This window comes from Saimiri boliviensis, chromosome 5 (assembly GCF_048565385.1).
Source record: "Saimiri boliviensis isolate mSaiBol1 chromosome 5, mSaiBol1.pri, whole genome shotgun sequence".
Classification (NCBI taxonomy): domain Eukaryota; kingdom Metazoa; phylum Chordata; class Mammalia; order Primates; family Cebidae; genus Saimiri; species Saimiri boliviensis.
In genome coordinates, this window is record NC_133453.1 from 114,095,294 (window position 1) to 114,122,093 (window position 26,800).

Genomic DNA, 26,800 nt, shown 5'->3' on the forward strand with positions numbered 1-26,800 from the left:
TTGTGAAGGGCTGAAATCAAGCTAAGCATTGAGAGAAAGCACCTCATGCTGGATTCAGTGAAGCAGACCAGAAATCCTAGGGATTGAAAGGAACAGAAGGTCGGTGAAGTGTAAGCAAATCCAAACCGCATGCCCAGCCCCATGAGAATCAGGAGCCTGAGCACAGTCAAGCAGAGAAACCTGGAGCAGACATGCCCAGGCAATGCTGTGAGAGGATGGCAAGCCTAGACAGATCCCCAGATCGAGGGAACTGCAGTCTGAATAGGGTCTGGACTCTCTGGGGCACACCCAGTACATTGCCAGAGTTCAAAATGGAATGGCGCACCAAGTTTCGCCCTTCTCATGCCTGCTGACTGGAACAATACTTATGGCCCTGTACTTAGAGTGAGCATCTTTTTCTCCTCAGCTTCCCTGTGTTATTTCCAGGTTTCTTCCACAGCAGAAAGCAGTCACTTCCAGCCCCCAGTGCAGGCCTTCCTTGCCCAGTTAATTCACAGGCTGATCTCTCCGCAGAAACATCACAAGACCTTCACATGGACTCACTTTTTAATGCCTCAAATTCTCCCTATAGCTCCCAGTTCCCCAGTATGGACACCAACTTATTCCTGAGGACTGGTGTTGCCTCAACAGCTGTGTTGTAAGGCCCATAAAGAGGAAAAGTGTGCCACATTGAGTTAAATTACCCCATTATTGAAAAACACTCTGGCACAGCCTGGTTAAGATGGACGCACAATTCCTGTGGGTCAAAACCTGACCCAGCAACTCCAGGCATCCTTTTGCCCCCAGAGAAACATTTGCTGATGTGTGAGTGTTCATGACACTATTTCCAACAGCTCAAACACTAGGAACAACACAGTGGGCCCTCCCCAATAGAATGGAGAAACAAATGCTGGCATAGTCATTCAACTGAAAACAATATAGCAACATAGGATAAACGTCAATTTGCTGTGATATAGTAAATCAAAACAACCACACACACCAACACCGGTATGGATCAAAGCACAATGTTGAATGAAAGAAGCCCACATGAAGCCGGAAAAGTAATCAACACAAAGACAAAATCAGGCAAACCTCACTACTGTATTGTTAAGGGATAGATGCAAATGTGATAACATTGTAAAGAAAAACAAGGGAGTGATTAACACAAAATTTAGGATACTGTCTCCCACTGGAGACGGGGCAGAGGCAAAGCAGGAGGGACAGACAGGTCTTCTAAAGAGTCAGGACTGTCCTATTTCTTATGCGCATTCCTTTAATACACCTATGCTTCAAACTGTGAATATCTATCACATATGCTATTTTGCATAACTGATGTAGGTCACAATTTAAAAAATGAAGAAAATATAAACTAAATAATTCAATGGTGCTCTGAGGATAAAGCAAGTTCTAATTTGTGGGAAAATAATTAAATATTTGTTTTCTCAAAAGAGTTATTTTGCATTTCATTTTCTATTTAAATATATTTACTTTAGAAAACAAGTCAACAGCATTCAGTCCAATGTTGGACATAGAATTATGCTTTGGTTTTTGTTTTTTTTTTTTAATAAGAAGAAAGTCTTTGAAAATAAAAAGTGAAAATGATGGGGAAAAAAACAAAACTGTGGAAAGGATAAATTTTTACAAGCTAGAAAACTATATAATATGAGCCAAATGAGAAAACAAAACAAAACAAAAAGTGACCATTATTATTTTTTGGTATCTAAGCTTATCTTACTCTTGAACTCTTATTGATTGCAAGATACCTGTGAATGCTCAATCTTGTCAGTCGAAGGCAGTTGGGTAATTAGTCTTCCTGAATGTCTCCTGTCCTCGAGAACATCCTGCTTCTTCCTACTCCCACTGGCAGGTGGACACCGGGAAAGGTTAGGGTCCTGGTGCTCCCTGCTGGACCCACTGAGAAGGCAGGTGTCTGTGGCTGGAGGGACCCGTAGCCTGCAAGGCTGTGGTTCTTCTCCACTGATTCCACTGTCCTGCTGGGGCTGCCATTCTTTGGAGAGCCCAAGGCTGACACCACACCCACCGGATGCCCAGCTTCAAGGAACAGCTTGCCCAAGACCCTGGAAACCTGCGAATCACATCTCACACCCACCCCCAAACGTTTTCACTTTGCTTTTACATGTCATACTGATGCAGGGCAGGTGAATCCAAAACCGAAGCTTTGCCTGGGCGGGTTACTGGCTTTGCCCAGGGAAGATTTAAAGGTCAGCTGTTGGTGTTAGAAAACAGCTTTCACTGAAGCAGCAGCAGAGGTGTTACACCTTGTGGAGCAGTGCTACCCCAGAGGCAGTGTGCCCAGAGCAGCAGCTCAGAGGCAGTTTTTTACTCACATTTGTATTTACTTTGAAAATTAGGGGACAGATTATGCAGAAGTTTCTTGAAAAAGAGTGGTAACTTCTAGGTGGTTGGGTCATTGCCATGGACAAACATGATACCTCTCGAGTGTCACCATGGCAATGGTAAACTGACATGGCACTCTGGTGGGCATATTTTACAGAAAGTTGTTTTTGCCCATCCCCATTTTAGCTAGTCCTCAATTTGGTCTGGTATCCAACTTCCGCCTTCTACCTCAATATAAGAAGCAGCAGCCCCCTCGCCCCATGCCCAGATTTTTCTGAGAGGTGCTTAGTCTTTCCAGTCCACGTCTGAAGATGCATGGACAAACCTGCTCTAGGACTCACCCAGACACTTCTGGAAGCCTCTGTTCATCTGCCTCCTCCCCAGCAAAGGATGGGGGAAGTCAAGGATGCTTAAATCTACATTCTTGCCTTCACTCTCTCCCTCCACTCGGTCACTCAAACAGAAACATCATTCACTGCATCCCCTGTCTCCACAGTCAGCAGCTCAGCCTTGGATTCTTTGTTTGTGCATTCATTGTGATCAGGTTGGGCTGCGGCTGAGAAAAAAAATAAATAAATAAGATGTTTTTCACTTATATACAGGCTAGCCTATCCACTGTCCATTGATGCATAGCAAATCACCACACGTGCAGCAGCTTTAAAAGACACGAATGTATTAACTCACAGCATCCCTAGACCAGAAGTTCCGGCATGGTGTCGCACAGCTGCGTTCTGTGCTCAGGGACTCTCAAAGCTGAAATCCACTTTGGCTTTCCAGTGTTGGCTGGGCTGGGCTGTCTGCAGACTCTGGGGAAGAGTCCACTTCCAAATGCATCTAGGTTGTTGGCAGAATTCAGTTCATTGCGGTTGTGGAACTGAGATCCCTGTCTCCTTGACATGCAGACCCCTTGTCTTCGAGCCAATAATTGCATGGCGAATCCTTCTCATGCTTCAAATCTCTGCCTTCCCCTTCTTCAACGGGCTGGAGAAAGATCTTCCCTTCCAAGGGCTCATACAATTTGAACTAGGTCCACCTGGTGAATCCAGGACAATCTTCTTACTTTAAGGTCAACCAATTAGTACCTTGGTTACATTTTGCCATGTCATGTAGCATATCCATGAATAACACAAAGGACAAAAGTCATGAGGCCCAACCTCTGCCTTCCACCGCTGGTAAGGCAACTCTGCCTTAAGTCCTCAGGACCCAGCCTCCCTTCTACTCACCACTCCATCACCCCTGGAAGGGGTCCCTGGCCCCACAGTCCAGGATTCAGCATCTGTGTGCAAAGGCAGATGGGTATAGGGTTCATTCTATACCCTAGGGTTTTAAGGAAGGTTCCCAGCAGCTGCTACACAACATTTCTGCCTTTATCCCATTGGGTCTACTTTGTGACATCCTCACCTGGTTGCAAGGGAAGCTGGGCAAGGTAGCTCCATTCCGGGGGTCAACGTAGCTGGGTACAAATTCTATCACTAAGAAAAAGATGGAGAATAGGTAGTTGGGGACAACATGCAAAAGAAAATCTGGGGAAAGCCCAAAAACCCCTCTTTCTCTCTTGTGAGCTTGGTTTTCAAGTCTTTAAAACCTTTAGTTTGAAACTCAAGCTAAAACTGGCATTTGTGTTGCAGGCAATAGTCCTGTCCCCCTTCCCTGGACAATCAGTCTCAGCCTTCAGGACTGAATTTACTGGCAGGAAAGCTGAGGGAGAGGATGTGAATTTAGGGAGAAGAGTATTATGGTACCGCATTTGAATGCAGAGATACAGGAGCAGCCATTTTCTCCTCATGTGCACCTCCCACCGCTGTCTAGAAGTGTTTGACCCCAAGCTTTCCTTATGCTCCTACAAGCGAGAAAGAAGGAATGTTGCAAACCTACCTTCATGCCCGTATTTAGTCCCAGGCCCTGTAAATATAATTCCACTTGCAAAGCCTAAAACAAGCAGGTGTGTTCATTTTCTTTTAAAGAAAGGAAAAATAACATTCCATAACATCATGCAATTATAACCCCTCCAACTTGCAAAAAAAAAAAAGTCACAGAAATGGAGCCAATGATCTGCAGGAGCACTTTTCCAGTTTTGACCATGCTTAAGGAATACAGTGGATGGGCCCATCACGAGCAGCCAGTGCCCTCAGTCACAGCTCTGCATAACTAACCTAAAGGGTCACAGAGGTGGTTCCTAACCAATCAGGAAGGACTTACGTGGGCTAGAGCTCTCCTGGGGGACCTGAAGATTTCATAATGCAGACTGATACCTCAAGCAGTTTATTTTTTCCTGATTCCTGCTTCTTAGAAAAAGTAATAAATTAGTAATTTCTGAACCTAGAGTGACCTAGAAGGAAAAAAACAGAAATGTTTGACTGATCAACCTGAATGTGCAAAGTGTCTCAGCCACTTTTCAACTATGAGAACTTCTTAGCAAAACAACTTAAACTAGGAGTGTTCATTCTGGAATCAGAACATCAACATATGTCTTCCATTCCCAGAGTCCTCCTTCAAGGCTCTGAGTTCATACATGTGAATTCCAGAACATTAGCACATGCTCAGAGCAATCGGTAGCTAATGGTGTTGGCACAGTGCCATGCTGGATCAGGATTGCGTCATCATTAAAAAATCAATGTTGTCGAGCTCATCTGCAAAGAAGTTTGATTAAACAATCCAAGCTACTCTTCCTAACCAAGATCCACTGAGTATTGAGAGACGGCTGAAATGTCACTGTTGAGTTGCAAGACAGCATGGTTCTCAAATGACAATCTGTCCAGACTGCAGGGAGGGGGAGGTCAAGGATGCTTGCTCTGCTTTAAAGGCACTTCAGTCTCATTTCTAACACTCAGGAAATGTCAAAATGTGAAGACTTTACCTGCTCTGCCTCTGATGAAAATGGGCCAGTAGCAGACACATAAGGGCTATCGTTTACCACAGCAATGCCCATGGCATTCCCCGCGTTCCCACCCACTACCCCTCATGGTGTGGCCAGGATGACCCAGGGCAGACAACATGACTTTCTTGTAAGTGTCAGAGGAATGAAAGCAGGCATCTGAAGAAATTCTTAGTCCAGCTACAGACCGTGGTGTTTAGGAGACTCCCACATTCTCGAATCAAGACTGACCTTCAGGTCTCACAAGCTCCTGCTCACGCTGATGCAACAAACCAGGGGCCAGTGCTGGGAACCAGTGCTCCGGGGCAGCGGTCAGCAAACCAGAGCCCTCCAGTGAGCCAAATCCCACCTGCCACCTATGTTTAGACAGCCCTCAAACTACAGATGGCTTTTATGTATTCGCATGGTTAGAGGGAAAGCGTAAGGAGCAGGGAAAGAATTTCACGATACCTGAAAATTACGGAAAATTCACATTTCATAGTGTCCATAGATAAAAGCACATTGAAATGCAGCCAGGCTCACTCATGAACGTGTTGTCGGTGGAAGTGGTCCCCAATCTTTTTGGCACCAGGGATCAGTTCCATGGAAGACAATTTTTCCATGGACTGGTGTTGGGTGTGAAGTTGGTTTGGGGATGAAACTGTTCAACCTCAGATCATCAGGCATTAGTCAGATTCTCATAAGGAATGCACAACCATCTAGATCCCTCGCACACACGGTTCACAACGAGGCTCGCGCTCCCATGAGAATCTAATGCCAAAGCTGATCTGACAGGAGGCGGAGCTCAAGTGGTAAAGCTCACTCACCCACTGCTTACCTCTTGCTGAGCAGCCCTGTTCCGAACAGGACACGAATTGGTACTGCTCCACGGCCCGGGGGTTGGAGACCCCTGGTCTACGGCTATTTTGAGCTACAATGACAGAGCTGAGTACTTGCAACAGAAACCATAGATACTGAAAATATATACTGCGTGGTCCTTTACAGAAAATGCGTCCTCTAGGGAAAGCAAATGTCTCCATGTAACACTTGAAAGGAAAGGTGATTCCCAGAGCCTGGTTTCCTACTCTTTGTCCTGTGTTCTGGGTTCATCTTAAGATGAGTGCTTTACAGAGAATAACCTCTTTAATGCTTAGGTATTAATGAAAAGAAAAGATATATTTTTAAGTTGCCTTTAATCTTTCCCTTTCTGCTTATATGCAAATGAAAGCAATTACGGGGCAGAGGCCTGCTAAGAAGTAGGATGATTTATGCAAAATTAACATGGCAAGAGCTAGAAGCAAAGGTATTTGTTAAAGTAACCTAAATAATCAGATAGTAGCAAATAGAAAGAAAAAAATATACAAACCTGTAATTCCTAGTCAGTATTTCATTTTCATTTACATTTAAATGATAACACATCTTGTGGCAAATTATTTCAGACTTTCTCTACCAGGAGAAAGGGGAAGAAAAATGCACTCACTGAAGGAAAGCTCTGTGAGAGGCAAGAGTGATAAACTTCCCCAACCCTATTTACAAATGCAGTCAATGAAACAGAATTTTAATGAATTGTGCCACATAATCTGGCAGTTAATGAGCTGCAAAAGCCTTTGTCAATTGCAGTGACTGGGAACTAACTCTTTCAAGATCAATAAGAGAATTCTCTGCTCTGTGTTACCCAAAAGGGAACTCTGGGGAGACAGGAAGTTGTCAGAGGAATGTCGTCTCTACGGTTCGCAGCAAAGCCGCCATCTGTTTCGTGTGTCTCCTCCCCACGTGCACCCCCCCGCCACCGCCCCACGCCTTATATTTAAATCCCAACTTCAGATTGAGGAGTAAAAGACAATTTGGAGATCAAACAACACAGCTCCTATGAATTGCCAATACGAAATGACAACTAAAAGGTTTGAATGACTCTAAAAATATCTCCCGATATTTTAGCAACTGCACTGAGTCCAGAACACTGGTGCGGACCTCTGGGAGGGGGTAAAACCCTTGACATTCAGTGTTTTTGATAGACAAAGGCAATGGGAAGTGGGTTGGTGAGGATCAAACAGGTCTGAGGCATCCTGCTAATTTGTCCTTCCGTAACTCTTCCTTTATCTGCTGTTTTCACTGCTCTACTGCCAAATAATCATTCTTTTTCAGAGGTCTGGGATTTGCAATTATGGTATGATCCATCTCTATCACCCAGAGTTGTTGCTAGGGAGATGTGGTTGTTGCTATGGTCCTAATGCCACAGGACATAAGAAATCCCAGGTGGAAAAGACTCATCATTCAACAGCAGTTCAGCATTTATTGAGCATGCACCAACTGGAAAGAATGAGGAACCTTGGGAAGGCAGAGATGAATGAGACCTCAAAACCACCTTTAATTTGCTCTTAGGCCACTGGAGGAGACAGATAATTAGGCTTGCTGAATGAATTAACAGACAATAGAGTTATAGATTTCTTGTTTGGCAGAGGCCTTAAAAAAGATTTTATTTCATGTTAGGGGCCCAGTTAATATGTTTCAATTGAGAGGCGAGACACTTATATGTCATTTCAACACCCATACAAACTAAGTGAAGCTATTTCTACCACACCATCCCCCGACACCCAATCTTGGAGTTTACTTAGAGGCAATTTCCACTGCACCTGTGTTTTCATCTATTAAGGCTCTTTCTCTCTCTCTCTCTCTCTCTCTCTCTCTCTCTCTCTCTCTCTAGCATCAGGTATGAAACTATTAGCAAAAGCCACAAGAAAGCAATTTCAGGAGGGGAAAGCCTCATAAAATGTGAAAAATTAAAGCCGTCCTGGATGTTGCATTGAGGAAATTGCCACGGGCAATCCCATTCTGTCAACAGAATGTTCCACTTGGCTGCAACCAAGACACAGGTGAAATGTTTGACACGTGGCATGATAGAGAAAAGGGAGAAGGAGGCACTCCAAGAATTAGGCTGCCCCAGATCACCCAGTGTTCATCCTAATATCTAGTAAACTTCTGCCAGACTAGAAAGAGAGAGAAAGATGGAGTCCCTATTTTCAAGCAGTTTACAATCTGGCCAAAGAGGTAGATTTGTATATCGATCTTCATAACAGAAGGGGAAATGAAGCAGTTCCTCTAAGAAGTGCCCCTGAAGGCCGGGCGCAGTAGCTCACGCCTTTGGGAAGCCAAGGTAGGGGAATCAAGAGGTCAGGAGTTTGAGACCAGCCTGGCCAACAGGGTGAAACTCTGTCTCCACTAAAAATACAAAAAATTAGCTGGGCATAGTGGCAAGCACCTGCAATCTCAGCTACTCAGGAGGCTAAGACAGGAGAATCGCTCAAACCTGGAGGGAGAGGTTGCAGCGAGCTGAGATCGTGCCACTGCACTGCAGCCTGAGTGACAGAGTGAGACTCTGTCTCAAAAAAAAGTGCCACCGAAGACCAGAAAAAGAGGTGAGACTTGCTTCGACTTGAAGGAGATCTGAAATACAATAGCAGCCCTTCTGAATAAAGGAACCCAGTCATCCCAAAAGTGCCATGGAAGGAGACTCATCTCAGGGGAAGAGGCTTTGGGCCCCAGCACCCAGATTTACCCTTCTATGATTATCTTCTCCTTGGACTTGGGGATGGCGTTCTGAAGGCTTTTACTATTCAGATTCAAGGGTAATGTGAAATCTTTCTCTCGGGTGCCATTGCACAGCTGAGGCAAGGCTATAATATTCGGACAAGATCAAATCAAGTGTCAAAGGTTAAAAAAGAATGTGAAAATTGATAGCCCAAATTATCAAGCATAATGACCTCATCTTTCACTTGCAGCCTTCCTTTCCCTATAGGGACTCTCCTTTTCTGGACCTGCCTTATATCTTTATAGTGGGTACCATGTCAGCATCACCCAAGATACTGTGAGCCTATGCCAGGACACTCCTCTCCTTCAAATCTGAATACAAGAGGAGATGCTTTTAGAGAGGGGAATTTCCTGCCCATAAATTTGGTTCTGATTTCTTCGCCAAGAAGCCACCTCGGAGGACCTCAAAATGAGCAACCCCTCGGAAGAATTCCTATATGCCCACAGGTTCATAGTTTGCAGCAACCTGCACACAACACAATAGCCAGCCTCGGCAAATGGAGCTATAGACGTGCAGAGCTGGAGGTGAGCAGGTGCAGGCAAAGATGTTCAGTTTCCTTCAACATCTGTGCTGGAAGCAGGAGACAGTCTTTCAGTGCTACTAATTCAAAGAAGGATGTGCTGCCATTTTATCTTCTTTAAATGTGAAAAAGTAGCATATCTTAGCTCCTCACCTTCCAATCCAATTCAGAGTCTTCTTTCTGGCTTTCTGAACCTCCAACAGCTTCCTCTTCTGTCCATCCACCACATCTACTCAGGACCCAGCTACTCCCAAATGCTTTTTCCATCTTCAGCCAGGCTGATCTCCGAAACGATTATTCATCAACACCTGTAAAGAATCAGGTGCAGTGCTCAACATGGAGGAAACCAAGTCAAGTGAGAATTGGCTGATGCCTTCAGGGAGCTTACCAGCAGTGATAGAGCCAAGCAGGCAAGTAAGGGATGACCACAAACATCGGAAGTGTGAGACACACAGGCTCAGTTACCCTGTGTGCAGGTGAGTAGGGATTGTATTGTCAAAAAGGAGATGAGTGGTGTCCAAGTAAAAGGAGTGGTCTAAAGTCATGCCAGGCCTGGCGTGGTGGCTCACACCTGTAATCCCAGCACTTTGGGAGGAGGCTGAGGCGAGCAGATCATGAGGTCAGGAGTTCAAGACCAGCCTGACCAATATGGTGAAACCCCATCTCTACTAAAAATACAAAAACTAGCCGGGCATGGTGGTGTGCCCCTGTAGTCCCAGCTACTTGGGAGGCTGAGGCAGGAGAATTGCTTGAACCTGGGAGGCAGAGGTTGCAGTGAGCCTAGATTGCTCCCCTGCACTCCAGCCTGGGTGACAGAGCAAGACTCCATCTCAAAAAAAAAAAAAAAAAAAAAGGAGAGAGAGAGAAAGAAAAGTCACATCAAAACACATCATGGCTCATTCACAAAGCCACAGACCATGCAGTGTAGCAGGAGCAGGAGGGCTAAAAAAAAAAGATGAAGTGAACTGTCATGCCAGAGCCAGCCCACGAAGAATCTGGTGAGCCACACCGAGGAAGTTCATCTTCATTCTGAAGCCAGTGAAACCCCAGCCCAGCATCAGAAAGAGAAGGCTGTATCTGAGCAGTATCTAGGAAAGAAATGTGTAGCACTTGGTGACCAACTGAAGCTCAGGTGTGAACGAAGGCAAGCACACGTGAGTTCATTCCTTCTCTGCTCCTTTGCCTAGGCGGTACTCCAGCCTGAAATGCCCCCCACCCTTTCCTTGTCCACCCTGGCCTGAAACCACTCTCACCTTCCCCCAGGAAGTCATCCCTAACAGCCTCCATCCACACACTGTAGGGACCACCCAGCTGGAAGCTGAGCAAGGCTGTGCTGCTGCTGCACTTTTCTATCACCCCCTCTGCCTACTGGGTGCAGCTCCCTGGGGTTAGACTGGGTATCCCAGCCCATGCTGCTTCCCATGCATCTTCCACCTCTCTCAGGGTCATCTCATCCTCATTTGCATATGCAAGTGCCACATAGCAGTCTCAGTAGATGCAATAATAACTGGCTATCAAACCATCATCTTTTGAGAGCTGCATATATACCAGGCATCACTCTTTTTATCTACCTATGTATTATCCATCTACCTCTATGCCTACATTTATTACATATGTTCTTGTCCTTCTAGTCCTAACAACAACGCTTCAGGGTAGGAAGAATTATTTGCTTTCCAGAACCGGAACCAAGTGTTAAAGTGTTTAATCAGAAACTGAGAAGTGCCTGAGATGGTATCCTGCTTTGTAGGCGAATTAAGTTAACCTGCCACCATTTTATATACAGATAATGACAGAAGACACAAGACACCTGGATCAGAGATAAAGACCATGTATTACTCACAGCAAAAGCAGCAGCTGGAGTGGTTGCTAGCATCAGTTTTTCAAACCCCAACCTTCACAAGGTGACATGGTGAGGTCTGAAGGCACCTGCACATCACAGGACAGGAACCTCAAAGTGGCAAAACCCTGATCTGAGATAGGGTTATTGGTAACTTCCATTCTCCATTACAGAGAGAGAAAGAGGGAGAGAGATCTGTTTTTAAAATTGGAATGAAAGCAAATCCTTCCATGGAGAGGTGTTGGACTTACCTATCCTGGAAGGTCCCCAGAGAAGGAAGCATTGCTGGACTTTACTATCTCTGGTTTCTACGGCTGTTTGTTATTCAGAATGCTCGAACAGACAGTCTGAGAAATGTATGAACACAAATACTGAGCCATGATGTGCTGTTCCCCCTGCATGTCTCCAGATGGTCCATGATGGTTCCTTGGTTTGTAGCTCCTTGTTCTAGGACCCATGTCACTCTCCCCAAGGGCAGGCTCTGTGGAATCACAGCCTATCAGTAATGGCTGCCACCTAACTACCACATGCTATGAATCATGCCAGATGCTTTGCAAACTATCTCCAATCACTGTAGCAACCCAGCAAGGTGGGTATTATCACTCCCATCTTAAACATGAGGAAGTTATGACTTGCAGGTGAGTGTCTTACTCATTACTACACTGTAATGGAGGAAGCAAGATGCTTTGCCAGGGCAATCTGACTACAAATCCTGTGCTTTTTTTTTACTCTAAAAGCCTTGAGAGTCTCCTTGGGTCCCTGAAGAGGTCCCGCTCTCTTTGCCTCAGTGGAAGGAGTCAAGTAGCTGCCTTGCTTACTATTAATTAAGAAAGCCATTACTTAACCAGACCCTTCCTAGCTGCCTTTTAAGAATAGCAATTAAGAGCCTATATTTTACAAGCAGATCCAATTTAACTTAGAGCAGGACAAGATAAAGGGTACAAGCTCATTAACTAAAAATGCCATGCTACCTTTGCTACAAAAAGGAGTTTTTAAAACATCCAAATGCCTTAAGAAAATTAAAACAACATCCAGGCAGCTTCCTGCATGCATACAAAACACAAACGCAACATTACGGCTGGGAATGCCAAAGCTCAGTACGATAATGTCATTGCCTTTCCAGGCGCCAAGCAGATGGGGATGGGGTACAAAACAGCAGTTGGTGGAGCAGGGGCCCCTCAGAAATGCAACCCCAACCTGCCCTGTTTTCACCACTCCTGTGCCAGCCAACTCCTGTCACCCGCCCATGAGAATCCTGGGCCACAGTCAAACCGGCTTGCAAAGAATAGCCTAGGAATACTTGTTTTACGATTATTACTTCTAAATCCCTAACCACCCAACTCGCATTTCTTTCTCCTGGGATCAAAACCATTAGTGGCACCTGCTGGGCATTTCATTAAGGCTTATTTGAAGACATTAGACATCTGCCAGGTTGGAAGACAGAGCTGCCTTTGTAAAAGAGGGCAACAGCCACACACCAGCCACGGAGGTTCAGCTCAGTCTGGGGGACTTCCGTCACAAGAGCCACCCATTTTCGATGCTGCTCTTGTTCAAAGTTGAACAATGAGTATGTTGTCTGTATTATTCCACCATGAACCCAATCCCCTTGAGGATCTATTTGCAAGGAGGCTTAACTGAATGGAGGTAGACGGGATGCTGGATTCCTGTGATGATTTGTGATGAGACTGCCAGTTTGCACACACCGTGACTGATAGTTCGCGCAGAGATAAGATGCATCTGAAACGGCCAGACGCGGTAGCTCAAGCCTGTAATCCCAGCACTTTGGGAGGCCGAGGCGGGTGGATCACGAGGTCAAGAGATCGAGACCATCCTGGTCAACATGGTGAAACCCCGTCTCTACTAAAAATACAAAAAATTAGCTGGGCATAGTGGCGTGTGCCTGTAATCCCAGCTACTCAGGAGGCTGAGGCAGGAGAATTGCCTGAACCCAGGAGGCGGAGGTTGCGGTGAGCCGAGATCGCGCCATCGCACTCCAGCCTGGGTAACAAGAGCGAAACTCCATCTCAAAAAAAAAAAAAAAAAAAAAAAAAGATGCATCTGACACAAGAGCAGAAAATCAAACACCGCATGTTCTCACTCATAGGCGGGTGTTGAACAATGAGAACACATGGACACAGGGAGGGGAGCATCACACACTGGGATCAGTTGGGGGGAAATAGGGGAGGGACAGTGGAGGGTGGGGAGTTGGGGAGAGATAGCATGGGGAGAAACGCCAGTTACAGGTAAAGGGGAGGAAGGCAGCAAATCACACTGCCACGTGTGTACCTATGCAACAATCTTGCACGTTCTTCACATATACCCCGAAACCTAAAATGCAACAAAAAAACAGATGCACCTTGCAAGGCCCTGCTCTTACCCCAAGCAGCAGCTCCTTTCTCTCTCCTCTTTGCCTCACTATTAAAAATAGGGAAAGGTGGAATTATTGTGAAGTAGCCTGTATAAGTGAAGCATCTTTGAACTTGCTCCAATATATAGCGCTGACCATTGATCCAGGCCCATTCTAGAATGAAGTTTCAATGACACTGAAGGAAAACATATGGTTCTCTTGTAATAACGTGGCATTGTGTAGGCATAACCCAAATTTGAAAACCTCTTAAAATAGAAACCTTGATTCCATCTGTCCCTTAAAAAAGAAAAACTCATAATTGCTTATAACCATGTTCATTTACCATTTTCTCAAATGTTTAACAGCTAGTGAAGAGCAGAGGACAGAAGGGCAGGAGGAGACAGGGGTAATTAATAAAAGTCGTTATCCTGCCTTGATTTCAAATGTTATCAGTGCTTAAAATGTCAAAACTATGTTCCCACATTCCTCAAATGACTCACCCACAACGTGTTGTAACTGAATCCAGCCCACGTATTCACCCCTGGAGGATTCTAAAGAATGAGCAAGCTAACCCTGACTACAGTACTTCTTTTGAAGGACTTTTGAAGGCTTTGACTAAGGGAGAACCATTTGCAGGGAGAATTCTATTGATGGAGAAGAATATATGGCAAATATTTATGTCTTAAAATTCAAATTGAACTTCTTTTCAAGACAAGGAATCAAAGCAGCAGGAAGCTGAAGCCTGGTAATACATCTATTTCTTCAGGGAAATGTCACTGATTGCACCTAAAGATGTGTGTATCTTTATAGAGCTGGTATATCTCTTGGGAAGGATTTCAACAGACACATTCACAGGTACGCTTCAGCTGTAGCGTGTCTTGTAGCAGGCTGGGGACAATTTGCCTTACTGAGAAGGCCTCCGGTCTGCCAGTTTCTGAGGGTCGGGTGTGAGGACCACACGCCCAGATTACCTGTGATGTCTGTAGGTCCTGCACACTCATGCCTGACCCTCATGCTTGCAGAATCAGAATCCCCAGGTGGTCCCAGACTGCATGCCAGCCACCCCTCAGCTGATTCTGATGCAAAGTCAGGTCTGGCGCCAACGCAGTCAGGGCTGCTGCCTCCCTGGCAACTCACACTGGGCACCCGCAACAGAGAGGCAGTTCCCTCCAACTGTCCAGCTAGCTCTCTGCAACCATGCCTGGAGGTAGCATTTAGTCCACAATTTCATGAGGACAATAAAAGGATTTGTTGAAAATCACTGAACACATACCACCTGGAAGGAGGAGAATCTTGGAGAGTTTAAATTCACCATTATGATAGGACACTCGGGAAATGACCATCCCCAGGGTCCCTGAGTTGCCTGCTCGTTCTTCCTCTTCAGAGAATAGTGAAGGATTCTCTGCTAAATCATGGGCTCAGTTCTCATCCAGACTGAGGCTGCTAGTAGCCCTCAGGTTCTGCTGGAGTGCTTCCCACCCACCTCCTCTCATGCCAGTCTGCACAGTCAGAACCTATGCATGAAAAATCCCCAGCCTCTTCATCTGTAATTCTCAGACTTCACTTAAGTAGATGGCATAGGAGAAATAATCATAACCATTGACTTTTATTAAGATTCGCATACAGATTTGTTTAATCTGCACATTTCCCCTATGAAGAACTGATACAACAACTATTTTGTAATGAACAAATGGAGGCACAGAAAGGTTAGAAACTTCCCCAAGGACACACAGCTGGACAATGCTAATATAACAAAAGAGTTTACTTAGAGCAAGCTTCTTCAACCTGTGGCCCGCAGGCCCCATGTGGCCGAGGACAGCTTTGAATGCCGTCCAACACAAATTCATAAACTTTCATAAGACATTATAAGATATTTTTGCTATTTTTTTAGCTCATCAGCTGTCATTAGTGTTAGTGTATTTTACATGTGGCCCAAGACAATTCTTCTTCTTCCAGTGAGGCCCAGGGAAACCAAAAAGTTTGAACACTCCCTCACTTAGAGCATGGGTTGGTCGTCAATGTGTCTAAAGTCCAAGGATGTTGGATATTTTACATAAGTGCTCTAAGCCTTACCTTCCTCGCCTAAGAAAGGAAAATGATACTCATAGAATTGTCATGGAGCTAGGTGAGTGTGATGGTTAATTTTAGGTGTCAACTTGACTAAGCAAAGGGATACCAGAATAGCTGGTAAAACATTTCCCAGTGTGTCTGTGAGGCTGTTTCTGGAAGAGATGAGCATTTGCATCAGGGGACTGAACAAAGCACAGGCACCCTCCCCAGCATGGGCAGGTGTTCTCCAGTCCTTGGAGGGCCCAGATAGAGCAAGAAGGTGGAGGAAGGGCAACGGTACTCCCTCTGCTTGAGCTGGGCCATCCAGCTTCTCCTGTCCTGGGACGTTGAAGTTCCTGGTTCTCAGACAGACCTTTGGCCTGAGACTGAATTATACCATGAGTTTTCCTGGGCCTCCAGCTTGCAGATAGCATACTTTGAAATTTCTCAGCCTTTATAATTGCATGAGCCAATTCCCGTAACAAATCTCCTTTTATATCTATATCTATATTTATGCTGTTTCTCTGGAAACCCTGACTAATACAATGAGTTAATTTGTAAAATGCTCCGAACATTACCAGTGCCTCAGAAGCACTCAATAAATGCTGTTATTCCTGATTTTGTGTAGTTACTAAGTAGGTTTCTTCCCTGCGATGCTCTGTGTCTATGCAAACAACCTACACCCGCAAGAAGCAGTATCCCTCTCCACGTGTGCTCTGGGCCCTTGTAAGATTTCCAGCCTAAGGTCTCTGAGGCTCCCTGGTCAGTGACCATTGACAAAGAGTCTTTGCTTAACCAAACTTTAATCAGGCTCTAAACCTTCTCCTAGGTCCATATGTGCACCTCCTTGTAAAAATCCAGCTTTAGCAAGAACCCTGCCAAGTCAGTTTCGTAAGAATGCCCCCACCCTCGATACCTGATCACCCTCCATGTCTGACCAGGTCCTTCATTCTCCACCACCCTCCAGGGAATGTCTGATCACCCTGGTCTGTCTTCAGCAAGAATCCTGTTAGGTCCGTTTAGCCAGAATCCCCCTTACCTTTGATGTTTCCTCTTAGCAATTTTCCATCCACTTTCTCCCAACTTGCTCCTTGGCTATAAACCTCACTTGTGTGTGCTGTATTTGGAGTGGAGGCCAGTCTCTCTTCCCTGTGGCAAAACCCCCTTGCATTTACCTATTGTGATATCTTCAATAAAGTCTTCTTCACTGTGCTTTAACAAGTGTGGTTGAATAATTTTTTCCTTAACACCATCTTCCACCTTCTTCTTTGGGCTACACTTTTCCCACCCATAAACAACAAAAAGGGGACGCCCTGGTTGTATGATGGGAAGAGCGCCTTCTTGATCACAGCCTTAACCAAGAACAGATTTTCCTCCATTGCACAGAAGTGTGGCTGATGGGGCATTTCCTATCTACCACTATTAAGCATCCACCAACGCTCACCCTACCCCACCGCAGCAGTTCAGCCTCCATATCCATCTGCATGTCCTCAGCCCCCACCAGCCTAGTCTGCACTTGCTGAAAGAAAAACTCTGGTATCTAAACTACTTAAAAAAACTGACCTTGCCTTCCCTGTATCGTGGGCGTGTAGGCTATAGCTGGGCTTCAGGGAAGACAGAAGCCAGGTCCTACTTCACTGGCATGGGATGGCCTTCTTTCTGTTAATCTTGCCACTTCTTCCTGCCTAGACCAGGTCCTTCACCTCCATGAAGGCTTTATGTGCACTTCAGCCTACACCAACTCTCCTTTCTCTCTCTTTTCTCTGAAATAACCCAGAAATTCCATTACTAGGTATATACCCAAAGGAATATGTATTTTTCTACCATAAAAACACATGTACACATATGCTCACCGCAGCACTAGTCACAATAACAAAGACATGGAATCAACCTACATGCCCATCAGTAGCAGACTGGATAAAGAAAACGTGGAATACTACACAGCCATAAAAAAGAACAAGATCACATCCTTTGCAGCAACACGGATGGATCTAGAGACCATTGTCCTGCGTGAACTAACTTAGGAACAGAAACCAAACACCACATGTTCTCACTTATGAGTGGGGGCTAAACACTGATTACAGATTGATACAAAGAAGGGAACAGTAGACACCAGGGCCTACTTGAGGATGGAGTGTAGAAGGAGGGTGAGGTTGGAAAAACTAACCTATTGGGTACCATGCTTGTTACCTGAGTGACTAAATAATCTATACATCAAACCCCTGCAACATGTAATTTATCCACGTAATGAACCTGTGTATGTACCCCTGAAAGTAAAATAAAAGTATATTTAAAAAAAAAAAAAAAAAAAAAAAAAAACAGGCTTTGGGCTGGATTTGGCCCACAGACCAGTTTGCCAACATCTGAGTTTTAAAAACACAAACAAAAAAAGCAGATTTCAGATCAGTATGTACAAGTTGAAGAACAGAGTTACCCTATCTATACAAAAACAAGATAACATGAATCTGTATCTGTTCATTATTTTATATATATATATATATATATATATATATATATATATATACATACATGCTTTTGTAAACTCTGGAAGGATTACAAAAAACAATAATTAAATGATTAGGCCACCTTTAAATAGCGTGAGGAATTTTGACAACTGTCTTTTTTATGCATGACCTCTATTCCCATTCAACCCTCATTTAGATAGCAATGCTAGCACATAATTTTTCTAAGAAAGAAATTAAGTAAATGTGTTCAGCCCCCTCCCTAGGGAACAACGGGCAGGCAACCAAATCCCAGGCCTCTCTCCCGGCATCAGAACGGCCAAGCCAGCCAAGACAGAGGCCAAAGGCAACCACAGCCTGCTGGAGCAGAGACTTAGATACCTGCTCTTTGCTCTTCAAGATCCAAAAGCCAGAAACAGGAAATTTTTCAAAACAGCAGTTCATTTTGAAGTATTAATTAAAATGCAAATTACTCCAAGATGGCTTGGCTTTCAAATGTTTGCTCTGTAGTTTTCATGAATATAAAGCATGTGAAAGGCTTCTGTTTCTCACCATCTGCATACTTGCTCACCGTTGAAAAACTGCTTGACTTGAACATAACTGAGGGGGGCGGTGAGTGCCAAGCAAGGCAGTAACACCGTTAGCAAGAACTGTTCCCCTTCTGGAGAACAAGGGAGAAAAGGGTTTTGGAACAGCCACCTCTGCCAAGACGCGGCCTCCAGCAGGGTCCTTTGAGGGGGTGGAGCCTGCCACCCTCCAGGAAAAGGAGCCAGTTACCAGGGCGCACCATGCAACCCTTTATAACACATCTGCTGGCTCTTGGGTCTTTCCTTCTTGAATCAGGGAGGGGAAAGAAACTGTGAACAGACATGAAGCTCATAATGGCTGTTTCTGACTTTGTGTGTGTGGTTTCGTGTTTGTTTGGGGGCTTTTTTGTACAGAGAGTCTCCCTATGTTGCCCGGGCTGGTCTCAAACTCCTGGCTTCACATGATCCTCCTGCCTTGGCCTCCAAAGTGCTGAAGTTACAGGCATGAGCCACCACTCCTGGCCATCTGTGTGTTTTTGAACCAATCCCTTTGCCCCCAATTTGACAACAGGTGTTTTCTGTTCTCAAAGTCCATCTTGGGCCACCCCTTCCTGCAGAGAGCTGCTTGTCTGCTCCCGGCTAGGGTTTCCTGTCTTTTCCCTCTCTGATGTCTCCACCTCTGATTTCAAACTCCTCTTCCCTGTAATGTTCAAAGAACTCTACCCTCCCCAGCTACCTCCTACTTCCACACTAGCTCAAGTAAGACCCACCCGATGGAAGACAGTTTATCAACCCCCTCTGTCACCAACCATGCCTCACCACCGATTGCCACCCTAAACAGCTATCAAGGCATCTCTTGCAAACACAAATTCAGGTGAAAGGAATCATGCCCACCTCACTCCATCTTCCCTTCAGAAAGTCCAAGGAGATGGGAGAGGAGGCATGAGAACCGCACAGCTATCACTTCTTTAGACCTTGCTTCCTGCAGACATTTCTGCTTTGGTGACTAATCAGAGACTCAGATGGCCCCTAAGAGCTGCCTGCAGATCTATGAGAGGCTGTCTTGAGCCAGAGAAGATAGAGGACGGACCAGGCATCCACAGGGGGCTGCACCCCACACCACTGCAAGGTATTGGAAGGGGGTCCCCATGACCGCATATCGTGGCCTTATCTCAGGGAAAAGTTGAATTGGATGAACCTTCAGCTTCTCCCCAAAAAGGCCTATGGACTCTACATTCCTACAACTCAGTCTTCAGAGGGGAGAGAACACCTGAGTGCTGGCCATGGGAAAGTATACCTAGTTGTTCCCACAAGCTCAGGTTACTTCCTGCCCTGGCTGCTCACTCTGTCTAACCAAACACTTGCTGGTCCAGCTTTAACGAGTAAAACATCTCACATTAGCAGCATTCATTTGGTTGTAAGCAATTTGTTCTTTTAAATAGGTTAAGCCGACCTCTACAATGTTGAGTATACTCTTATTTTGTTTGGCCAATATTTTGTTCAAAGGAATGCAAAGGGAAATCCTGGTCCTGCTTTTCTGGGGGATCATGATCAGTTCTGAATTAGAAAAACATTAAACAAATAGACTTTCTTTAACTTGGAAAAAATGTCATGGTATGGTTGTGTTTATTTAAGTTTATTAGAGAAATAAATTTAGTTGATTTCACCCATTCGACACAATGCTAGTCTTAGCTAAACCCAAGCTCTCTGGGTCAGACTGCCCTCAGCACACGCCATGTGCATGCCAAGACCCACCAGAACATTCTTTTCACTAAGGCTGTCTACCCTAGACGTTTAGTTTAATTTGGTTGTTTGCTTTCGTTCCATTCAGGTCAGTTTAATTTAGTTTTGCTTAGTTTTTCATTGTTTTGTTTTGGGAGTTTGGGCAAAAAGTGAGTAGTCCAAAAACACTCAGAAAGGTGAACACGTTAAGATGTATTTGGAGATGCTGTGTGTTTCAGAAAGGACAAGTAAACAGGCATCTTCTAAGCTCTGCTCTGTGCCCAGCCCAAACCTCAACATTGTTGGGATATGGAGGTACTCTCAAAAAGCTGCCAGCCTAGCAGAGGCAATAATGCTATTGAAAGTAGTGGCAAAACCCACAATTACTTTTGCACCAACCTAATAATATATATATGGAGGATATATATATATATATATATATATATATATATATATATATATATATATACATATAATTAGTTTACTCCTAAAACATATTTTTGAGCATGTGTTATGTAGAAGGCACGGCATAGGGTCCCATGCAGAGCCAGAGCCCTGGTCTCCGGATGCTGACAGCCTAGCAAGGGAGAGGAGACAGACACAATAACCCAATGTAAAACTGAATGAGTCAGACAATTAAATGCTGTAAAAATTAAAGGGAAAAAAAAGCACATAGTGGGGTTGCTGGATTTAGCAATTAAAAAGACAGGATATCCAGTTAAATCTGAATTTCAGACGAACAAAGCATAATTTTTATTGTCAGTGTGTCCGAAATATTGCATGGGTCATATTATGTTATTTGGAATGTACTTATAAGACAGTTTTAAAATTTATTGTTAATCTAAAACTGAAATATACCTAGACATCCTGTATTTTATCTGGCAACCTCAGCAGGGAGGGCTGAGAAGATGAAGCCAGGCTTCTCGGAGGAGGTGGGATGTCACGCACGCAGAATGTTCGAGGGAAAGGACGTTGCTGATATTCACGGGGAAGGTCGGTGTGAGAGAAGTTTAGGGTGGGCTGCAGGTGGGCTCAGCTAGACCACCTCACAGCTGGGAAGGCAGAACCGAGCAGATGACAATATGGAATGCTGACTGAATTGTCTGAGTCTACCTTAGACAAGGAACCTTACTCATTAAATCCATGTCTTCCTGTATGATAGGAGCATGCTATTAAAAGGGAAAGGCTACGGAAGCTTTTGCAAGGCAGGCTGTCCATCTCCCAGCTTATGAATGTCAGTTACACTTTACACATCAGTGTCGTTTCTAAAAGAAGCACTCATTTGGTTAGGACCAGCTCAATTCATGCTCAGAAATTTCTTTAAAGGGACATTTCAGTCCCATTTGAACCAAGTTTGATCAAAATTAGATGTGTGCTGAGGCAGTTTTGGAAACTGTTAGGGTCTTCGCAAATGAGTTCTGATGGTAACTCTGCACCTCACCAGCTCATCACTGCAGGGTCTTGGCAGAGTCCCATCACCCCTCTGAGCCTCGGTGCTCTCATATGTGCAGTCTACCCTTGCCCATTAGGGTAAGGATGAAGGCAGTGCCTACCAAGCACCTCACATAACGCAGGACGCTGTGGACACTCTGGTGGGCGGAAACATGGTTTCCAGCACCATTTTAACAGATACGTGCAGATTTCTGGTCTACAAAACAGTCATCTGAGCAGTCTTCAATCTCCCTTAAATAAAAGTTTATGAGCTGAGTCCTCCTCTTTCTCACCAGTTACTCTTTAACTAAAGCCTCACGTGCTGCAGCTGCACGGCCTGGTTAGCAGTGAGAGAGCCAAGCCACGCCGAGCCTGTGTGCTCCTGCCAAGGCTACGAGACCCAGGAAGAAGCACATGGCATGTCCTGGCAGCCTGCCAAGCACTGCCGTTTATCCTTTGCAGGACAAACTTAGCACCTCCCCAATCCTCCATGCTGCTGTGGTGCTTTAAATCAAAGGATCCTTTGATGGAGAAACAACAATCACTTTTTTCTGAGCTGGCTTGAGCCTGTGTTTCCCCCATTGATGTCAGGATCTGCCTTTGGCTCCAATCCCATGCTGCTCCCTGCAGCCCCTTTGATTCCCTCCCTGCAGCAGCAGGTGGCCCACCTGCTCGTGCCTGAAGACACCAGCAGGTCAACAATGAAGCTGGCACTTGCTCCAGTAAGAGAACCCAAAGACACTTTCTGAGCCTAATATTAGGTCTTGGAAGTATGATCCTTAAAGATTTCAAATAACACCAGCCAAGTTTCCTACACATTCGTCCACCAGATATACTGGGTAACTGTGTGTGACCTCAAGATGTTACATAATCTCAGACTCAGTTTCCTCTTCTGTAAAATGGGAATAGTACCACCCTCGGGGCTATTGTGAGACTTAAATAGTTCTCTCCATAGGAATCTCCCAGCACTGCTCTTGGCACACAGTCACCACTCAGGAAATGGCAATACATTTATTGAGTCTTTACTAGATACCAGCGATTTTCTAAGTGCTTTGCAAACATTAACTCAATCTACAAGGGAAGTCCAGTTATTACCCTCCACCCTTATCGTGTTTCCAATGAGGAAAAGGGGATGCTCCACCAGGTTCCGCGTCTTACCCAATTCGTGCAGCATTTGCAGGTTATCTGGGCTCAGAACTCCGGACTCCAAGCTCTAACCACTACCCAATCATTGCCTCCTTACAGAAGTTAAGGTCAGTCATTGTACTATTACAGGAAAGTCACGGGCTTATGCCAGTCACAGGCAAGGTCAGCCTCAGGACCTTGTGGAACAGAAGGAAGGCTGCACCCCATACCTCACGCCACCACCTCTGGTTCCAGCACTACCTCTCAGCAAGAGGGAGCATGGTGGCTGGTCATCATCCCCTGTTTCTGAAGCTCAGTCCCATCAGTGCTATCAGGAGCTTCTGGTGGGGTCTCTCAGGCCTAAAAGCCCATCTCCATCCTGCAGAGCGTGCCCTAAACATCCCACAGCTTGGGCGGGCTATCTGGTTTCCTTTCTCTCTCTTGAAAGACATACAGCCTTCCGTGTTGCCGCCCACATCTCCTTGAGACCCTATCCTCCCCCAGCCACTCCCAAAGCCATGAGAAAGGCCACCTGCCCCCAGCAGCTCACTCCAGGCTCCCCAGCCTGCCTTGGACTTGGTTCACGCTGTCCTGCACCATCCCAGGTCCTGAGCCTGGTGATGGCGCTCCCCTGTCCCCCGTGTTATCACTCCTCAGATGCCATTCTCAGCATCGCTGTTGTAATTTACAACCTTGGCTCCTCCAGTCAATGGTTCTGAGCCCCAGTCCAAGCTGGGGAGGTTTTGAAGAACCTGTGGCCCCAAGACCTCCCCACTCTATGCACCGCCCATGCTGGCAGGTGGCTCATTCCGCAGCTAAGGGAGTTGGGAGCAGACACATTCACTGTCCCTCAGCAATGATGTCCCCCAGCTCCACCAATGGCCACATCTCCTGCACGGCCTCCCAGATGAGTTTCACGGCTCATGCTTCTCTTGAGATCTGCCCTGAGACCCAAGAGTTTGAAAGCAGTGTCTGCCATCACCCCAGTCACTGCAGAGGCTGTGAAATGCCAATCAAGTTGTGTCTCAAATATTTGTCCTTTGTTTCTACAGCTCACTCATTAAGAAATTTCCATGAAATTGACTTTAGTTTCCAATTCCTTTTGGCACTTAATTGATTTGTTTGTATTTCCACACAGGGCAAGAGATAAAATGTAGTGAAAAGACAAACTTTTCTTAGTAACAAAGGAGCAGATAACCACTATCCTCCTCCCACCCAGATTCCCCCAAAAATTATTCTTTAAAAAATGCTTGGTTGTGTGTATGAGTGCAGTTGGCTGCCACCCTTTCACATTCCGTCCTCTGAGGACCTCTAATGTGTGCCTAAGATTCCACCATTGTAGATGTATTTTCTGGATAAGTCACCTTACAGTTACTTGTAACATTAGTGTTCATCTGTCCTCTAAGCAGCAAACTCTAACTGCCAGGAAATGGTACCTCCGATGGGAAATGTATGATAGAGAAAAGGAGGAGGAAGCAGATTCACATCATTTTAGGAAGCAGGACCACGGAATGCCTGGTAACTCAAACCAAACCACCAGGAGCTTCCTGCCTCCTTTCCCTCAGGAGACACATTCGGTCTATCAGCCCGCCTGATCAATGTCCCCCGCGATGGCCTCTCTGACCCCTTGCTGTATCTCCCCCACCCCAAACCTAGCCCTCTCTTCCTAATGTTGCTGCCGCCTCTTAACTAACCTCTTGGCTTCCAATCTCTCCCCTGTGCCCTGTATTCTAACAATTAAGAGACGAATTTCTTTAAAATACAAATCAGATAAGTGCTCTCTCCTTGCTTTAAACACTCTAAAAACTTCCCACTGTACCTGCAATAAAATCAAAGACTTATTTTGCGTTTCAAACCAAAGACCTGGTCCTGCCTTGCACTCTGACCTCATCCGTTCCTAAATTAGCCCCTCTATGCTCCTGTCCCCTGATGTTTTCCCATCACGCTCTTCATTTTCTGCAGGGTTCCAGGGCGGGAGAACTGCATTGCTCATCTGTCAATGCAGTTATTGTCTGTCTCCTCATTAGAACATGGGCTCTGGAACAGCTGAGACCGTGTCTGTCCAGTTCCCGTCTCTGTCCCAGTGTCCAGAACAGCACCTAACTGCAGCACCTGGTGCTCAGGTATTTGCTGAATTAAAATGAATGAGCACAGAAGGTATCTGAGGACAGGTGTGGCTGAGAATCCCAAAATAAGCCTGGGCTGCTGGATTTGAGGATGCATCAATTCATCCTGATGATCTTGGGTTCTGTGGGGATGGGGATGTGCCGCACAGATCCCACTTTAGTGGGATGTGAGGGCACTGTGGACAGGGTGAAGGGTTCTCAGCCCCTCCAGGGTTTGCCTCCGCTGCTGAGAGTCCTTGCCTAAGGCTACGCTCTTCTCAGCATGGCCCACATCCAGTGACTGATCCAGGCAGGACCTCCTCCCCCAAGCCAGGAAAACTTCAAAGGGCCACTCCAGCTCCAGCACTCCCCACGGGGCTGTGCTCACTGTGGCAGGCCTGCCTCATAGCCGCTCCCTCTCCTCTGCCCTCTTCTGATGCCTTCCCCTCCCTTCCACAGATGTGGCTTCTGTGGGCTCTCCTACCAAACCTCCTGCCTGCTGAACATCTCAGAGCCTGCTTCCTGGGAAGCCCAGCCTGCAACGAGCTTCTCCCATTGCTAAGCACCATGTCAGGGACAGCAATGCAGAGATGGTAAGAACTAAGCACTCACACCTAGTAGGAGAGACAGACAAACCAGCTGACAGCCCCGGGGTGGGGGGCGTATTATGATAGTGCCATGATAGAGGAAGGCACGCAGCCACCCAGGGCACTGAGGGGGTTTCCACCCCAGCCTTGAGCTCCCCAGCCAGGCAGAAGCACCACAGAAACTTCCTGTAAAAGATGATGCTTAAGCTCAATTCTAAGGAGCAAGCCCATCAGCCAGGAGCAGGATACAGATGCAGGCAGGTGAAGCGCCAGCAGGGCCCAGGTGAGGGAGGCCCAAGAGAGCCTTGCGCCCTTGCATTCAGGAGTGCAGTCTTCATCCCCAAAGAGCAGGAGCTGCTCCAGTGTCAAGCAAAGGAACAGGGAGGAGGTGCCACCAGACAGGGAGAGACAGCTAAATGCTGAATGTTAGAAGGCATCCCAGGCCCCAGACCCTGCATCCAAGATAAGGTCAGAAAAACCCCAGGCTGCATTTCCTTGTGCCTGGTCTGCCCTCTCTGGAACCTCTGTATCCCTCATGGCTGGGAGTGGGGCCTGGCCCAGCTGATGTCCACCTAATGTCTCAAAGCATGATCACCCTCCATGCCAGCTCTCTGGGTCCCCAGGACACATCACTCGCTGCCCCCTCACACTCTGCTCTTTCTAAGCCCATCCATCATGCACCTCGTCACTTGGTATTTATCACTTAAGGAAGGGCCACAACCTCCAAATCCCAGTGCAGCAATGTGACTAAAGCCAGCTCTCTGTATTTCCATATTTCTGTCGGGATAGCATTACCTACTTTGGACCACAATGCTGTGTGACCCTCTCTGCTAATGAAATATAACACAGTAATTAAAACCTCTTTTAGGCTTGGTATTTGAAAGTATCAGTGGCTTTTCAGAGAACACACTTCACAAACAGCCTGGAAAACTCCATCACTTGAGAGAATTTGCTTCTGACCCAGGTCTGATTTTTTTTTTCTTTTTTTCTTTTGTTTTCCCCTCTTTGTTCTCTTTCTCTTTTTTTTTTTTTTTTTTTCTGAGAAGGAGAGGTGGGGAGAAAGGTAGGCTTCCGGATTTTGGATTTATTTTTCTAGTTCACTTCATTTCCTGACTTTTCATAAAAGCTTCCAGAGCAACTGATATTTTTATTCTGAAAGCATTTCCATCTACGCCAGACCACTGGCTCGGTTTTAGCTAATTAAACTTGTGAAACGAGGAAGTGGATAAAAGTTCATTCCAGAAATGCAGGCTGACACGATTCTGCATGCTAATTGAGCCTATGCCCCCACAAAAGGACACAGGGCAG

The 26,800-nt window shown here is 45.8% G+C and overlaps 2 long non-coding RNA genes across 2 annotated transcripts in view; both read right to left on the reverse strand.

Moving 5' to 3' along the window:
• Positions 1–26,800, reverse strand: part of LOC141584473 (uncharacterized) — an 83,194-nt gene that overhangs the window by 22,182 nt on the left and 34,212 nt on the right. The window contains exon 2 of the long non-coding RNA XR_012517539.1: positions 9,454–9,608. This is a non-coding gene — a long non-coding RNA (uncharacterized LOC141584473). The remainder of the gene's footprint in view (positions 1–9,453; positions 9,609–26,800) is intronic.
• Positions 2,408–5,951, reverse strand: LOC141584472 (uncharacterized). The gene is made up of 3 exons (XR_012517538.1): positions 3,739–5,951; positions 3,022–3,613; positions 2,408–2,893 (listed from the first exon to the last, which is right to left on the reverse strand). It is a non-coding gene; the product is annotated as an uncharacterized LOC141584472 (long non-coding RNA).